Below are 17938 nucleotides of genomic sequence, written 5' to 3' on the forward strand. Positions count from 1 at the left end.
TAATAGAGAGGTGATAAACTCAGGGAATGGAATGCTATTCATATTATTTGGACGCAACCAAAGCAGGAATTTGTTTTGCTTAGGCTGCTAGGGGGCATGGGGAACAGAGCACTGGACCTAGAGTTAGGAAGACCTGAGTTCAAATCCAACCTTACATATTTCTTAGTTGCATGACCCTAGACAAGTCATTTATCCACAGTCTGCCTCAGTTTCCTCAACTGTAAAATAGGAATAATAGTATTTCCTACCTCATAGGGTTGTTGTAAGGATCAAATGAGATAATATTTGTTGTGCTAAGCACATAGTGGCACTTAATAAATGCTTATTCCATTCCATTGTTTGACTATGCATACGCTATAAGAATTTTTTTCTTTTTTTTTCAGTGTTGGGGAAGAGAAAAAATTGAATTTTGTTAATATTTTAAATGAAATTTAATTTTTTTAAAAAAGAGAACTTCAGAAAAGGAAAGCTCACATCCTTTCTTTTCAGTAAGTTGAGAGAATCATAGAATCACAGAATTCTAGAGCTGAGAAGGACTTCAGAGGCGTATTGTTCAACACATGCCCAAAAAGGAACTCCTTTATCAGACAAGGAGTCATCCAGCCTTTGCTTGAAGACATCCAATAAGAGAGCGCCTACCACTTCTCCAGATAGCCCACTCCACTTTTGCATAGCTCTAATCACTAGGAAATTGTTCTTGACATCCAATCAAATTAAATTAATTTAGTTATTAAATTAAATGAATTAAATTAAAGAAATTATGATTTCCACCCCATTGCTCCTGGTTCTACCTCTTGAGGCTGGAAAGAACAAGTCTAATCTCTTTTCCACATGACAACCTTTTAAGATGCTAGAACATACCTATCATGACCCCAGAGTCTCAGCATCTTCTCTTCTCCAGGATAAACAATCCCTGGTTCCTTAAACTGATCCTCATATGCCATGGTCTCAAAGCCCTTCAGCATCCTGTCTGACCCTCTCCAATTCATCAATGTCCTTCTTAGACTATGGCATCCAGAACTAAACACAGTACTCCAGATATGGTCTGACCAGCACAGAATACAGAGCGACTACCAACTCTGAGAAAACCAGAAAGGCAGGCCTCTCTTCAAACAGCCCGAGGTCTCATCGGTCACACTGCTGATTCACACTGAGTCCTTGTGATCTTTTTTAGACACACTGCTAATCATGCTTCCCCAGCAGGAACTTGTGAAGTTGATTTTTTGAACCCATGTGTGAGATTTTACCTTTTACCTCTTAAGTTTCATCTTATCAGATTCAGCCCACAGCCTATCCAGGGCAGCTGAGGAATTAATTATCTAAAAGGACACCTCTGGTCACTGTGGCGACCTCAGATCATAAGGTCTAGGGGGAATACGTTTGATAAAATCAAGGTGAATGTCCACGAGATGGAGGGGGAGGAGGATTTAAAACTAGATACATGATGACATCACCTCTACCAAAGTAGAATCATGAAAAGTCAAAAAAGACCAGACCAAATCCATCATGTTACACTCATTCTCTCTTATCAAGTAAGCCCCTCAAAATACATACTTCTACTAATCTTTCCAAGACCTTCATGTACCCACGTAGTCTATACGTCAAGTTATACTCTCCTTGTTCTTACTAACACACTCAGGTTTTTTTAATCTTAATAGATTTTCAAAATTAATTTCATTGTTTTTAACCTACTGTCAATAAAATTTGCTTTTTAAGTATAGTAAATTACTATTTATGAACATCATTTTTGTCACTGTTATCATGGTTTTTTAAACTTCAATTTAAAATTTTCTCTGCCTTTGCCCAGGCACCATCTGTCAATGCATGGAATGGCTGGTTTTCATGGTTCCTGGAGGACTTGTAATTTAGTCAGCATGGAAAACTCCAGGCATGGGAACTCCAAACTGCAACCAGTTTTACTGATTTGGTAAATAAGTCCTGAGGAGTAGCTTGATATATATCCAGATGAAATGACTTGACTTGCCCAGGGCCACAGAGGTAATATCAGATACCAGATTTGAACCCAGATATGACTGATTCCAAGCACAACACTCTAGCCATTAAATCCCAGTGCTTCAACATACAGGCCATAATAGAAAATATAACTAAATCACCTCATCTGCTTCTTGATTGTCAGGAATATTTCATAATGAGTTATTTTTCCTGAACCTAGTAACGTAATAACACCGTTCATATGAACTGCTTCCTATAATCAAAGTACCAGAAGTGTGTCCTTGTATGCTGTTTCACTTATAACAAAGCCCCATGACCTGTACTCTAAATACAATTTTAGAATAAGACACTGGTGGACTAAAATTCCCCTCTCCCAATGGTATATAGTTGAATGTATGATAAATTAAATATAATCTCCTATAAAATAGTAGACTAGCCATCTTGTAGCACTACCTTAAACCATAGCAGGATTTGTGGGGGAGAGATGGGCTTTGAAACCAATAATTTATTTTATTCAACATTGATTCTTAGTGTATTCAACCTTTAAAAGAAAAAGCAAAACTCCTGGTCAAGAAACTAAGAAGCAAAAGAATAATGACAAGTCACAAATTAAGAAGATAAGGGGGTAGGAGGTTTCTCACTGTACTTCTGAATCTACTCTTCTGACCCCACTTTTGGGGTTTTTATGGCAAAGATAACAGGGTTGTTTACCATTTCCAACTCCAGCCCATTGTACAGATAAGGAAACTAAAGCAAAGAGGGTTAAATGACATCTAGTAAGCATCTAGAGCCAGATTTGAACTCAGGAAGATGAGTCTCCCTGGCTCCAGGCCAGCATTTTATTCACTGTACAACATATATGCCCTTCAGACACTTATGAGACACTTAGTTGTATTTATGCATGCATATAAACATCCCTGGGCCTAGAGCTATCTGGCACGTTTCCACCCACTGAAATCTTTTCTCTTTTTTCAACACCTCACCTTAGGAGTTACTTCTTCTAAGAAGCTTTCCCTGATTCCACCATCTCCCAGATAAACTCTCTCTCCATTCACAAATCTTTCCTACTGCTCTCTCTAGTATGACTATTTGTTTATTTTGTTTTATTCTCCTTTCACTAATGAGATTATAAAATCTCTGAAGTCAGGAATCGTACACATGGGCATACCCTATGAGGTCTGTAGCAGTACTTTGTACACAATATTTCAATAAATTCCTGCCAAATGAATGAAAGAATGGCTGATGGTGACTTGTACCACATCCTAATATTCTGCAACCTACAGAATACATTTGATTCACATATTCAGTTTATAATATGCCACAAAGTGCCTTGATAAGAAGTTGAATGGTGCACAGACATAACTTGTACTTCATTGAGTTTTGATAGCCTGGAAAAAGCTACATATTCAAACCTATAAATAAAAATGTGCTGGAGAAACCACACTGAAAAGATTAATTTGTTATCTTGCCCCATCAAGCTCAGAAACGGATATACATGCAGCAATCTAAAGAAAATTCTATCCTTTTTCTTTACCCTTAGAATTCAAACTATTTTTAAGAATTCCCTCTCAATATTTACAAGGAGGTGAAAAAACAAACTTATAATAGAAATTACTACAAACATCCTTTAAAAATAGATTTTTGTCTCACACATTATCATGGCACTAAGTTAACTTAAATCATAGGATTGTAGACCTAGAATTGAAAGAGATCATAGAAGTCATTAAGTCCAATCCCTTCATTTTACCCATGTTCAAATTGAGACTGAGTAGTGATTTCCAAGGGTCACGTAGCTTCAAACTATCAGAGTCAAAATTCAAACCCAGATCTTCCTGATTCCCAGTCTGTGCTTCATCCAACAACCCATACTGCTTTTCAAATCCTTTGACTCTCCTGAATAGCATACTGCTTGCTAGAATAACCTAGCCCATTATGAAGATGCATATGCAGATAGATACAGATATAGATAGACAGATAGATATACGTATATCACCACCTTTCTAAGTTTCTAACCACTCCATAGTTGACAGACATAGATATATATTTGAAAAGTGCTTTAGGGCTAGGGACCACCATTTCACTAATTAATTTCTACCAACACAGCATGTGAATTTTTCTACTGCTGGTACAATTTGTATTGCTATTACAAGTATGTATCTGTATGTATGTCTGTGTATCATTGTTGTTTAGTTGTTTTTCAGTTGCATCCAACTCATTGTGATGCCATTTGGGGTTTTTCTTGGCAAAATACTGGAGTGGTTTGTCCTGTCCTCCAGTTACTTTTATGGATGAGGAAACTGAGGTAAATGAGGATAAGTAACCTGTCCAGGGTCATACACCTAGTAAGTGTCTGAGGCCAGATTTTAACTCATAAAGATGAGTTTCTGATGCCAGTCTTTGTGTTCTATTCACCGCGCCACCTAATTGTCCTGTGTGTGTGTAAATACATATATTACGTACCTATATTAATATATCAACAATATATTTCAATAATTTAAAATTAGAAAATCATCGTTTTAAAAGGTGAGACTTCATGTTAAAACAGCATGATTTCATCTGTACATTGCCTAGCATCATTTAAAAATGAGAAAAGGCCAGGAACTTCTAGCAGTTTAAGTGTCTTAAAAGTATCAGCTGTTATATGTGTCACCTGTTTGCTAGTATCACAAATACTGCTACACAGAATGCAATATATGTGTGTGTGCACACATACATATATACACACACATGCATATGTATATATAAATGTATACCTTGTTTATACATGATATGTGTTTATATACATGCTTATACATGACATATATAGGACCTTAATGGGAAAAAGTATCACCTCTTCTTCCTCCCTACTCTCAATCCCACAAAATACTAGTTCCCTTTTCCTTAGTCACCTAAAAATATTATTGTGGCAAGAAAGAAAAGACATGAACCCAGGACAACCAAGTAATACTGTGCTTCTTAGTGCCTTTGGCTACTGGATATAAACACCAACAGAAAATAATCTACACATAGTAAAAGGATTTTTTTTAATAATTTCATCATTAACTTGATCAATCCTTATAACCAGTTCCTATTCAGTCCAACATATGCCTCCTCAGTGTTCCCTTATTCCGTCAGCTATAATTTTAGTCAACTAAAGGGATCTTCCTGGAACCAAATTCTCCAGTTTTACAAAAAGTCTTGTGCATATGACTCAGGCCTTGATTCTGCCTCCATCTAGGTCTAGGAGGAGGGAGAGAGCAGTATTTCCCTTCACTGAATGCTTGAAAAACATTAATATGGAAAGAAGACATCTGTGTTTTTGATACAGATGAAGTCATAATATTTTCAGGGTCAAAAAAATAACTGTTCATCTGAGAATGTGAGGCAAATGACAACAAAAATGATCACTTCCTTCATTATTGCAAAATTATTCTCCCTATCCTATCTCCTAATATTCCTACACTATTCTGAATAGGAAAACAGTAGACATCAGATTACATAAAAATCAGATTTCAAATTGGAAAGGGCATTAGGGATCATCTAGTCCAACTCCTTCATTTTACAAATGTGGAGACTGAGACCCAAAGAAGATAAAGTGATTTGCCCCAGGTGAAAAGACCATAAATTAGCAGTGCTAAAATGTGAACTCTGGGGCCTCTGACTCTTAACTCCAGTGTTCCACACTGCTTAAGAATCCTCTGTCAAGCAATCAGGTTTACATGGCCCATAATTTTCTGAATTCACAGAGCCGTGCTCCTACTATATGAAGGCAAGGAAGCTAGAGCTAATGTTATTGACAATTTTAAGACTGAGGGCCTTCAGTGATCCTTAACTCTTCCAAATGTTCTTTGTTGTACATTACAGATTGTTTAGTTTAGCATATTAATTAAGTTTAGCTGAATAGTTTGAAAATATAATATTCTTTTCTATATTTGTTTGAAGGCAGTAATATTTTGAGACCTGTATCCTTACATACATCCTCAGGGTTAACTGTCTACCATGCAGCAAATCATATCCTACAAAGAAAAACACAACTAGACTTGCATTTTATTACTCCAATAAATATGCTAAAATCTGACTGGAACTGTATTCAAATTAGACTTCAGTTTTAAACAAGAACTCCCAAACAAGAAGAATGCCTTTTAGTCATGTGTATTAGGAAATCACTTTTTCTTAAGTCAGAACTTCATGTTACAACAATATGATTTGCCTAGTACCACTTAAAAATGAGAAAAGAACAGGAACTTCTGGCAGCTTAAGTGTCTTTAAAATATCAGCTGTCATATATGTTTCCTCTTTGCTACTATCACAAATATTGCCCCACGAAATGCAGTCTCTTTCACAATTCTGAAACTGGGATTGAGGGAAGAGGGAGAAGGGATCACAACAGAGAGATGCCAAGAGAATTTTATCATACTTGAATCAAAATGATTATTCTAAATAAATATTACTTGAAATAAACATACATTTTCCAAAGATTTTGTTCCCTTAATTCTAAAATTATTTCAAAAGAACAAAGAATTAGCCATTAAAGACTATTTAGCTTATTTTTTGTCTTTAATAGTGTTTTTCAAACAAGCAGGTGTTTGTTTGAAATTTAGGTATGAAAAATACAATCATCTCTATCAGGCTAATAGAGTGAGCTAAATTCCTTTGCTACCTGAAAGGTTAGCTTTTTGTAACTGACTGCTGAGGATATTAAGATTATACAGAGAGGTCCCCTAGTGGTGAAGTTACTGTTTCAACTTTTATTTCATGTATTTTATAGGATTGTTTCCATATAAAACAGAATCAATATGTAATTTTATCATAGAATCTTAGCTAATCTCTTAATATATAGTGGGCCTGTCATTTAGAATCCTAAAGAGCTTTTATATAAGAAATATCAGGACATTAGCTGGACATTGTCAAATGTTTCTTTTAAACAAATATTAAAACAAAGTTGGGAAAAATTAAGAAATAGAATGTATCATAGAATCTCAAAGCCACCAGACTGAAATTGCTTTATCCAATAAGCAACATACCCCAACCAGCACAGAGAAGAGCTACTCTGAGAAGAGTAAATAAAAATTAAGGAACTCTTTAAAAAAAACAACTGGATGCCAGAGTTTTAGGAATTCTAAAGCAAAAGATAAATTCTTAGGCCAAAATAGTCTCATTCTGCTGTGAATACTGTAAATTGCTTACAAATTTCCATGTTGAAACTTTTTTTAAAATTTAATGAGATTATTAAAACATTTTAACAATGTATTTTTTGCTGTGTATACAGTAATATCTCAATGGAAGGAGAACTTTTTTGTAATCATTAAGTACAGTCAGTGGTACACAAGGCATATAGCCCTTGCTTTCCAGGAATTTAAGCTGTGGCAGCAAGACAAACATCGAATGGTAGAAATCCTACACAGTCACTTCTTAGGCTTAGCCTTAAACTTCCCTCTTCTTTTCATCTTCAAGGATGCTAGTCTGCACAATCTCCAATCTGCAACTAGAAATCCCCATACAAAGGATATTAATACATGTTGTTACAAGTATAGCACTTTGTTCATCAGGAATACACACACACGCACTAACTTTAAAAGACAAGCAGCATGAGCTTGGAATTCATAGCATATAACCTGACCAGTGAGTTCCGTCTCAGAACTCTCCTTATACCTAAATTAACAGGCGTCAGACGTGCAACATTGATTTTGCAGCGCTTTTGAACCTGGAGAAGAAGCAGAGTTTGGGAAACCAGCTCCAGCATTATTTCAGAATATCTGTCAGGGCTTCATGTTTTGGCATATACTGCACAGTTAAAAACTTGTACATCATTCTTCCTTTTGTGCATGTCGATAAAAGCCTAAGTTCAAAATCGATGCGCGGGGTGCAGGTGCAGGAAGGCACTTTTGGCAATAAACAACTTCGGAACAGGTTTCCACCGCCCTTTCATACGAGACAATGCCAAGAGAAATGCTTCTTTTCACTCGGTGTACAAAAAAACACTTCCTCTGGGCATCCCCCCAGATAGCAGTGACCCCCCACGCGCATTTCCAGGGCGCCCTGGTACGTGTCGGCTCCGGGGCTCAGGACAGACGAGGCGATGGAGAATGTATGGGGTAGGTAGGCACGCTGTGCCCCCCACCCGCACCACCTACCTCGAAAGGCAAAGTGTGGTGGTTACTTTTCAGCACAGCTGTGCTGCCCTTGGTCTTTAGTACACCAATTAAACAGGAAAAGGCCACCGGATGGATTAGTACACCCAACTGAACCTTCTCTGGCCCTGTCAGTGGCTCCCCACCCTCCATCCCCACCTCCTAAGCGCTGTCCTGTCCCTCCTCCGCGTCCCCCAGACCCTCCACCTGAGGGATGCACGTCCCCTGGGACAGCGAGCAGCCCCCAGCCCTGGTCCCCGAGCCCGCCTCGGAGGGCAGACAGCTCAGCGCAAGGCTGGAGGGAAGCCAGGCGCGGCACTATCCGCCAAGGGGCTGCACTGGGTGGAGGGGGTGGGGAGAGCAGAGCGAAGCGCCAAGGGAATGCCCCGAAGGGGCAGGAGCCCCCTGGTCCCTTTCCTTAGCGCAGCTCCTCCGCAACCCCCAACGTGCACTGACCCCCGGACACTGGCACACGCCGGGGGCTGGTACTGACCACATGGCCGCATCTCCTCCCGCTGCTTCCCCAGGCTCGGGCGGCGGCAGCGGCGGCGGCGGCTGCTCCTGCTGTTCTCGCTGCTGCCTGAACTTTCCCTGCCTCCGCGGCTCGGCTCCACCTCCCAGCTCCAGCAGCAGCAGCGCAGCGAAAGCCTAGGGGACGGGGGGAAGGGGGGGCAGGGAGGCAGTAGCACAGAGCCCCGTGGCACAGAAGTTCGAGCCCTGAACTCCACCCGCCAGCACTGGCATAAAGCGCTTTAGGAGCAGACAGACGGGACCCCAGGAAGCCGTGGACACGCTAAGATACTGGGTGTCAGGGGGGAGGAGTCGAAAATTTGGAAGCTGCAGGTCTGGGAAGGGCGCGCGGATGGTGCAGAAGGCTCAGAGATAAGGCTTTGGGAATCTGGCAGCGTGGGATGACCCCCGAAATCTTCCCTGGCACGTCTCTCCTCTCTGCTACCTTGAAAGAGCTGGCTGGAGCGATGCCTCGGGGTTCCCCGGCTCCGCTCCTCTGCACTTGGGGTCTCTGTGATTTGAGAGCCGAGGACGGGAAAGTTTTCCCAGCCTTGTCCCACATAAGTATTGTACACTGTGCGCCCGGCGGGTGTGGCCGAGAGTGGACAACCTGACTTAAGGTGTCTCCACAGTTAACAGTGCTCAGTGAAAATTTCCATGTGGGAAATGGTCGTACGGGGTTGGGGGTAAGTGTTGGGGTTCAGGAACAGGTTTTTTGGAAAAGTTGGTTTGGGATTCAGGTTTTTTGGAGCTTGTCCCAAGACGAATAGCCTGAAATGTAATGTTTCTCAAATGTGTTTGTAACCCACTTTGTTTTACAGAAAAATTCCCTCCAGTTCTCCATCAACTGTGTTCTGGGGTGTAGTAGAGGAAGCTCAAGGTTGAGAGTCAACTGAATCACAGTCACAGTTTATTGTTCTGGCACCCTGTTCTGTTTCCCCATTTGTAAAACTAGGGGTCCTCCTGTTCAAACATTCTACAGTCATGTAAATAACCAGAGGCAGCTTGCAGTATTGAATGGAAAGGTTGCCTTAAAGCCAGGAAGATCTCAGTTCTAGTCATGGCTTGGATATTTGCCGGCCTTGTGATCCTGGGCAAATGCTCTAGTCAGCTCTTTAAAACTCTAGAGAAGATGCAGACCTGTATTGGGATAGTTTCCTCACTAGGTATTTGCCTATAACAATGAAGTCGTAAGCTGAGTCCCTAACCACTGAGAAACACCTCCCTCCTCCCCCACTTGCTGATACTGGCCACAGATTTCATCAGAAAGTAAGGTATATGTATTCCTCCAAAAAAGTGGAAGATGGCTGTGTGGAATATAATATCCAAGGGTTCTAAAGTCGTTCATACCTCTAGTGATGAGAAAAGTTACAGTTGATATGGCACTGGAGGTCAGCATCTTCTTAACCCCTGAAACCTACCAGTGAGGAAAACCTCAAATTCAAGTTTCAACAAGTTCTCGTAAGAAGTCTAAAGACTTAGGTTAGGGCAAAAGGTTAAAAAAAAGTGTAGAAAGTGGGCTTATTTGGGATACTAGGACTGATGAAATCTAGACTTTAGATATGAGGTACTGTGCATAAAAGCTTAGGACCCTCACAGAGGGAGGGGTAGTTAAGAAGGAAAGGAATCAGTATTTATATAGCACCTTCTATGGTACAGGTAGGTATTATTATCATAACCATTTTACAGTTGAGGAAACTGAGGCAAAGAGAGACAAAGTAATTTGCCCAGGGTCATACAGCTAGTAAGTCTGAGGCTGAATGTGAACTTTCCTGACTCCAGACTCAACGTCCACTGCACCACCTACCGTAATAGATACAATTCATGCTGGCCTTTTCTCAGGATGGAGGGTGACTGATGGAGGGTGATGGGTGGTGAAGAAACTTGTTAAATGTTTCTTGGTTCTGTGTCAGTCAAACTCACAAGAGGACACAGAGCATAGATTTAAATACACAGCAGTTACAGATGTTTCCATAATCTGCATCATTGGAGGGAATACTCACATTAATTAGATCACAGGTGCACTAGAGTATTAATTTGCAAGATCCAGAAAAGCCTGAAGAAGTATCCAGAATTACCATGTTCCAAAAATTATCATTTAAAATTTTCATATGGCAGTGATCACAAAGCAGACCTTTACTCAATAAGGTAAATGTGACACCTTTAAAGTTTATACTGATTATATTGATGCTCTTGAAGAAACTTTTTAAAAGTTCCATTAGTGGAATGTTATAAATTTATGTTATAAAATTTAGATTTATCTGCTGCTATATAATTGAACATTGATGGATTCATGGTCTTACCAGTGTAGGTCACAACCCATCCATGGGTTTCTCATCTTGTCTAATTCTTGTCTATGTCTTCCCACAAATCCTCCAAAGAAAATCCCCCCAAAATATTGGAGGCCTTTTTCTAAAGCAAGAGTTTTTAACCTGGGGTCCATGAATTTTTTTGCAAGGCAGTATAGTAGATAGAGCACGGGACCAGGAATCAGGAAGATCTGAGTTCAAATTAGGCTTCAGTTACGGTAAATCACTTTAAAAAAAACAACACAAAATTCTGTTTATCTCAGTTTCCTCAACTGTAAAAAATAATGCAGATAACAATCAGGATTATTGTGAGAATCAAATGAGAGAATATTTGTAAAGAGCTTATAGCATTACCTAGCACATAGTGGGCACTTAATAAATGCTTGGTATTTCCTTTCCTTATAGATTGATAGGCATATGCTTAGACACATAATACATAATTGTATTTCAGTGTAATTAGTTTTTTTTGTAATCTTATTTTATTTTATGATTTAAAAACATTATTTGAGAAGAGAGTTCAAAGACTTTCAAAGAGGTGCATAATACACAAAAAAAAAAATAGGAACCCCTGATCTAGAGTTTTTTAACATTCTGTACTTTTACAATCGTATTCTTACATACTTCTTATAAGAAAGCCAGTATTACTGAAACCTGCTCATATTCACCCTGCATGCCTCCAATAACCTTTGGTTTACCTGCCATTTAGATTTTTAGAGACCAATGGTCCACATTCATAAAACAAAACACTGCTGTTATAAAGATGAATTTTTATGTCAGCAAGCAGCTTGGGATCCCTGAGAGCATTGTGTAATCTCCTAAACACAATCTAGATTGTTGAGCCCACGCTGAATTCTGGGCCCAAGATAAATGTATAGCTCTAATCCAATGAGCTACCCATCCAACTACATGTCACTATCTAGGGAGTAGGCATTCTTCATCCACTTGGTTTTCTCTTGATGGATTGTTAGCCCCATCTCTTTTGAAGGGCTGTGTTTGAGCAGACACACAATCTTCTGAGGTTTGGTGCACTTAACAGATGTCCTTTACAATTAAAAAAAAGAAGAGGCATCTGGATGTTCTTGTCATCTCTAAGGACTCCTCTGAACTCTGAAGAGGACATTCTCCATAATCTCTTTAGGGAGCATGTTTTCCCATTCTTTTGATTGATGTTGATACTTAGAGGATTTTGTGAAAGGGCAGAACTAGGTTAAGTCATATAACCCCAACCTACTTAAAGTGTCAAAATGCTGAACCCTGATGCCTTAAAGATGTTTCTCTATGGAATCATTCAATCACAGGCTTTGGACTAAGTATGAAAAAGTCCTTGATTAATTTAGATGTTTTATAAAGCCATTGAATGAACTGGAATGACACTTTGTGAAGTATACACAAAATACCTGGTGACCAAAGTTCACATACCTTAGGAGCACTGAACTCACAGATGGAAACTAGCTTTTGGGGACTTACTACATGGAGAAAAGAAAAGCTCCTCTAAAAAACAAAGCTGGGCAATAGGTAGTTCACATGCCATTCATTCTCCAGCACTTCAAGAGATAGTGGAAAATATGGGGATTGGGATGTACAGTAGAATAGTCGAGTCAGTTTTGTCCTTCCATACTCACTTCTTCTTACCTATGCTTGCAAATCTTAGTAGAAATAGTAAGATCACAGAGAGATATGCTCATTTGTACCCAAAATACCACATGATCAAGGTCTGCATACCCTCAAAGCACTGGAATCACAATTGGAAGCCAACCGTTTGTGGACTTGCTCCAATGAGAAGTTAAAGTTCCTCATACTGGTTCTATCTTTCAGCTAACATTCTTTGGTGGATCAACTTATTTTTGTAACCTGATAGTTTTGAAGTCATAAAAGGTATGCTCAGTGTAATCAACTTCCTTGGGACCCTTAAAAGTTCTCAACTCTGAGCCTAAGAAGTATTTTGTTTTTGGTTTTAAGTCATAGGAAGTTCCAAAGAAAAGTGGCAAAAAAACAAAGTGCTCAGCCCCTTAAAGCAATTTAAACAACTCATGCCATGTATAATTTGAACATCTATGGAATACAAAGTAGCAACAAGTGCTAACAGCTTCATGTTTTACTTGATGTTCCATATACATTACCATTAAGCACAAATTCCCTCTTATCCAGGGATCAGAACCCCAGCAACTTCAGCAACCTGGAACGTAGTCAAAAGCTGCTAGAGGAGACAATAACAATAACAACTGACACGTAGCCTTTGAGATTTGCCCAACATTTTACATACATTATCTGATTTAGTACTCAGTCATCAAATGAGGTAAGAGCTAAAGATGTTATCATTTCCATGTTGGAGATGAAGACATTGAGACTGAGACATGTTAATTGGCTTGCCTAACATCATGTAGAAAATGACAGAGGTAAAATCTGAACCCAGTTCTTCTGGTCTCCAAGTCTAGCACTCAGTTCACTAATCCACAGTTTCTCATTAGAATTATAGAAGGACAAGGAACTTCAAAGATTGCGTAATCTGGCTCACATTTTACAAATGAGTACAATAATATAAATGGAAAGAACAACAACAACAAAATGAATTCTTTGTAATTATAATAACCAAGCTTAGTCCCAGAGAAAATGCATTCCTGCTTCTCCCCCTTGCAGAGGTGGAGGTCTGTGGGTGTGGTGCATTACATAAACTGTCCAGTTAATATGTGAGTTCATTTTGCTGAACTGCTTTTCTCTTTTTTTAATCTTTGTTACAATGAATAATTCACTGGGTAGGAGGGGGATATATTTTTAAATGAAAGTGATATAAAAACAAAAATACCAATTGAAAGAAGATTTTTTAAAAAACAGTGCTACCAAGAGAAGCAAAGCCAAGGTGATGGAGGCGCAGGAAAAAGAATAGCTTAATTCCCAGACACAATTCCCACACAAAGAAGTATAAAATGTGCTGGACCAAGGGCTAATGAGGAAATTCTGGAGAAAAAAAATCACAGTGATTTATATTTCCAGCTCAGGTCAGCATGGGGTGAAAGACAGAGAGGTCTGTAGATACTGGGGAGAGGATCTGGCCAGGGGCACGTGGACACAGTGTATTATACAGGTAGCTCACTACCCAGTTTCAGATCACAAATGAAAAGCTGACTAAGAGGGGCACCTGTGCCTAGAGGTGACTTTTCAGGGTGAAAGGCAGTTGAGGGCCCTAGACTGTGTCCAGAGAAAAGACCAAGAGCAGAAGCAAATAATAGCTATGTGGTATGGGCCCCAAGAGTGGGGCAGGGTCTCAGTTCCAGTCTCTAACCTAATCTGAAACCTGTTGCAAAAAAACCAGGGCATGAATCCCAGACCCAAGGGAACATTCTGAACCTGCAGAACTTTCCATACGGTTGATGATAGCTGAGTCCTGCAGCAATTGACTGGAGCTTTCAAACAAGGATAAACTCAGGAGTGTTGTACAGACCCAAACAGAGGTTAAGAACTTGCAAAGCTCAAAGCAGGAAGGAATGAACAGACTTTGCCCTGTATCAGACTTTGGGATCTCTGAAGGCTCACAGGTCTTCAGCCTGAGCTGTCAATGAAATACAGGAATAAAATAACAATGCACACTCCAAGAAAACAGCAAAAAGATCCAAGAGGGCAGAAGACCAAGTTATATATTGTCCCTAGATGTACACAGAGCCTGGTACTAACATCAAGTCTCAAATTAGGATATAGGCTACAAAAATTAGCAAACAAAAAATAATCCCACCATAAAGAGTTATTATAATGTGTGTTCGTCCTTCATTGCCAAAGAAGACCATGCCATCAGAGAAGTAATGACATGACTTTTTGTTTTGAGTGAGGGAGGGCTGTGCAGATCACTGGTGGTGCAGTGGATAGAGCACCAGTGCAGGAGTCAGGAGGAACTAAGTTCAAATCTCACCTCAGACACTTGACAGTCACAAGCTGTGTGACCTTGGGCAAGTCACTTGTTATAATGACCGGGACCCTCAATACACAAACCCAGAACAGAATGACTTCAAAACAGATGTAGGCAAGCAGGACAGTGCATTGGCTAGAGTGTTGGACCTAGGGTAAGGAGGACTCATCTCCCTGAGTTCAAGTCTGGCCTCAGACACTTACTAGCTATGTGACCCTGGGCAGGTCACTTAACCCTGTTTGCCTTGGTTCCCTCACCTGTAAAATGAGCTAGAGACAGAAATGGCAAACCACGGCAGTATCTTTGCCAAGAAAACACCAAATGGGGTCATAAAAATTCGGACATGACTGAAAAACAAATTATCCAATGTTATATCCATCACACCATGCTGAGTTTTTTTCTCATTTGTTTTTTAAGGGCAGCTAAATGGCGCAGTGGATAGAACTCTAAAGCCTGGAATCAGGAAGACCTGAATTCATATCCCACCTCAGACACTTACTAGCTATGTGATCCTGGGCAAATCACTTAATACTCTTTGCCTCAAAATGAGCTGTAGAAGGAAATGACAAACCATTCCATTATCTATGCCAAGAAAATCCCAAATGGAGCCATGAAGAGTTGGACACCACTGAACAACAACAAATAAGCAGAGCTTCAAAGAAAAACACAGCTTGAACAGAAGTTCAACTAAAATTCCTGGAAGAGATCAAGTAAGAGTCTGGAAGAAAAAGAAAAAAGCTTTCAAAGGATTTTTAAAACAAAATGGAACATTAAAGGAAAAAATGGGAAACAATATGAGAGCTATGGAATAAAAAGGTTTGGAAAAAGAAATAACAGCTTGAAACAAGATGTACAAAATTTTACCCAAGGAAAAAACTTTCTGAAAATTAAAATTGACCAAATAGAAAATAATGACTCAATGAGAAAACAAGAAATATTAAAACAAAGTCAAAAGACTGAAAAAATAGAAGAGAATATAACATATCTCATAGCAAAAGCAACTGCCCTGAAAAAAAGATTTAGGAGAAAAGAATCATTGGACTGGCTGAAAGCTATGACCCAAAAAGATCCTACACATCATACATATTTCAAGAAATTATAAAACTACCCATATTTCTTAGACCCAGAAAACAAAGTAAAAATGAAAAGAATCCATTAGTTACCTCCTGAAAGAAACCTCAAAATAAAGATTCCCAGAAATATTATAACCAAAATCCAAAGCTTCCAGGTCAAAGAAAAATGTATACTGTAAGCAGCCAGAATGAAGCAGCTCAAGTAAGAAGCTACAATCAGCATCACATCAAATTTAGCAGCCACTAGTATCAGGGAGGAGAGCTTAGAATATAATATTTTAATAAAAAAGGATATATAGGCTTATAACCAAGAACGACTTACCCAGCAAAATTGAATATAAAGCTAAAGGGGGGAAAAATAAGGACCATTAATGAAACAGAGGATTTCTAAGCCTTCCTGATGAAAAGACCATAGTTGAATACAAACTTTAAGGTGCAAACACAGAGGTCAAGGAAAACATAAAAAGAGAAATGTGAATGAGCATAAGGGACTAAACAAGAATAAACTGGGGAGATGATACATTTCTCCCCTCAGAACTCTATTATCATGAGGACTCATAGAGAGAATCTAATTAGACAGAGGGCCTGGGAGTGATTCTGTTATGTTTGATGATCTTAAAAGAAGAATGGAAATACACTGGATAGGGGAAGAGAAAGGAAGGATGGGAAAAATTCTCTTACATAATTTGGTCAGCTAGTACACAGGGTATCGAAAAGATCAGTCACCATGGTGACCATCTACAGAATCCTTCAGTTACTGCTGGGAGAGGAAGCAGTGGACACACTTGAGAGAGTAGGAAATATCCCTCCAGGGATGAGAGGAGGCTCACTTCCACTTCTGAAGCCAGATGCAGAAGTCAGAGTGAAAGAGAAGGGGTGTGTGGGTGGGTATGTATGATAGAAGCAAATGATACCCACAGGCTGACTCATGCCTATTTGCATAGACTTGTTCCCTTCATAGGATCATGGAGTTAGAGTTGGAAGGGACCTTAGAGATCGTTAAGTCATGCCACCCCCACCCTTAATTTTACAGAAGAGGAAACAAAAGCCTAAAAAATTAAGTGACTTACTGCTCTATTAGTATCAGAAATTTAATTTGAACTCAGGTCTTCCTGACTCCAGGATAAGTACACTCTCTACTATGCCACACTATCTCACAAGACAGCATTATTGTCAGAACTAGGATATGTACCCATTCCTCCAAGTGATATCATGACTTGAACTCAATGCTTTACACAGGAAGGACAACCTGACTGTCTTACTAACCTAGTGCCACCTCTCATCAACATCTTTCTCTGACCATCCCATAGCCCCACCGTACATCTGACTGTCTAGAGAATTTCCTCTAGGGTTAATTTCCTAGCAAGTAGAAGTCTATACAAACAAAAGGGGGATTACAGTGACATTTGAACCTCCTTCCCATATCAACTGGTCAAAGGAGGAAAGAATACACAGGTATAAAGTTAGAGACAGAAATACTTTTCATTCAAAAGGAAAACAAGAGAAAGAGGTGAAGGGAAGTGGGTAATAAGAGTGAGGGTAGATCAAGGGAGAGATTAACCTTAAGCAAAACAAACTCTTAAAGAAAGGGTGATAAATAAAGAAAGAGATGGAAAAGTTTGAGAGAATAGGATGGAAGGAAATACACGATCAGCAATCATAACTATGAATGTAAATGAGATGAATTCACTCATAAAATGGAAGAAGATAGCAGAATGGATTAAAAACCAGAATCCAATAACATATTGTTTACAAGAAACATAATGAAGTAGAAAGATTTACACATAGTCATAAAGGCTGGAGCAAAATCTTTTATACTTCAAGTGAAATAAAAAATTCCCATAGTACATAAACTATTTGAAGAAATAGGATAAAGAGGGTTTTACCAAATTTTTTCCATGTCTTCTTTGTTAATATGGTCTTGACACCTAAATTGAGAACAGTCAAAATATAGAAAGAAAAATATAGACCAATATCCCTAAAATATATTACTGGAAAATTTTTAAATAAAAAATTAGTAAAAAGACTACAGCAATATATCACAAAAATTATATACTATAACTAGGCTAGATCTATATTAGGAAT

The 17938-nt window shown here is 39.1% G+C and overlaps 1 protein-coding gene across 16 annotated transcripts in view; it reads right to left on the minus strand.

Annotated features, from left to right (window-relative positions):
- Positions 1 to 9120, minus strand: part of CSGALNACT1 (chondroitin sulfate N-acetylgalactosaminyltransferase 1) — a 409995-nt gene extending 400875 nt beyond the window's left edge. For 13 of the 16 annotated variants that reach the window (XM_072635005.1, XM_072635002.1, XM_072634995.1 and 10 more), the window contains exon 1: positions 8557 to 8996. The gene's annotated coding sequence lies outside the window, so the exon portion shown is untranslated. Of the gene's footprint in view, positions 1 to 8556; positions 8997 to 9018 lie in introns of those variants that run through there. The other 3 variants (XM_072635001.1, XM_072634999.1, XM_072634991.1) reach the window with 1 other exon arrangement.
- Positions 9121 to 17938: the final 8818 nt, after the last annotated feature.

Source organism: Notamacropus eugenii, chromosome 1, assembly GCF_028372415.1.
Source record: "Notamacropus eugenii isolate mMacEug1 chromosome 1, mMacEug1.pri_v2, whole genome shotgun sequence".
Classification (NCBI taxonomy): domain Eukaryota; kingdom Metazoa; phylum Chordata; class Mammalia; order Diprotodontia; family Macropodidae; genus Notamacropus; species Notamacropus eugenii.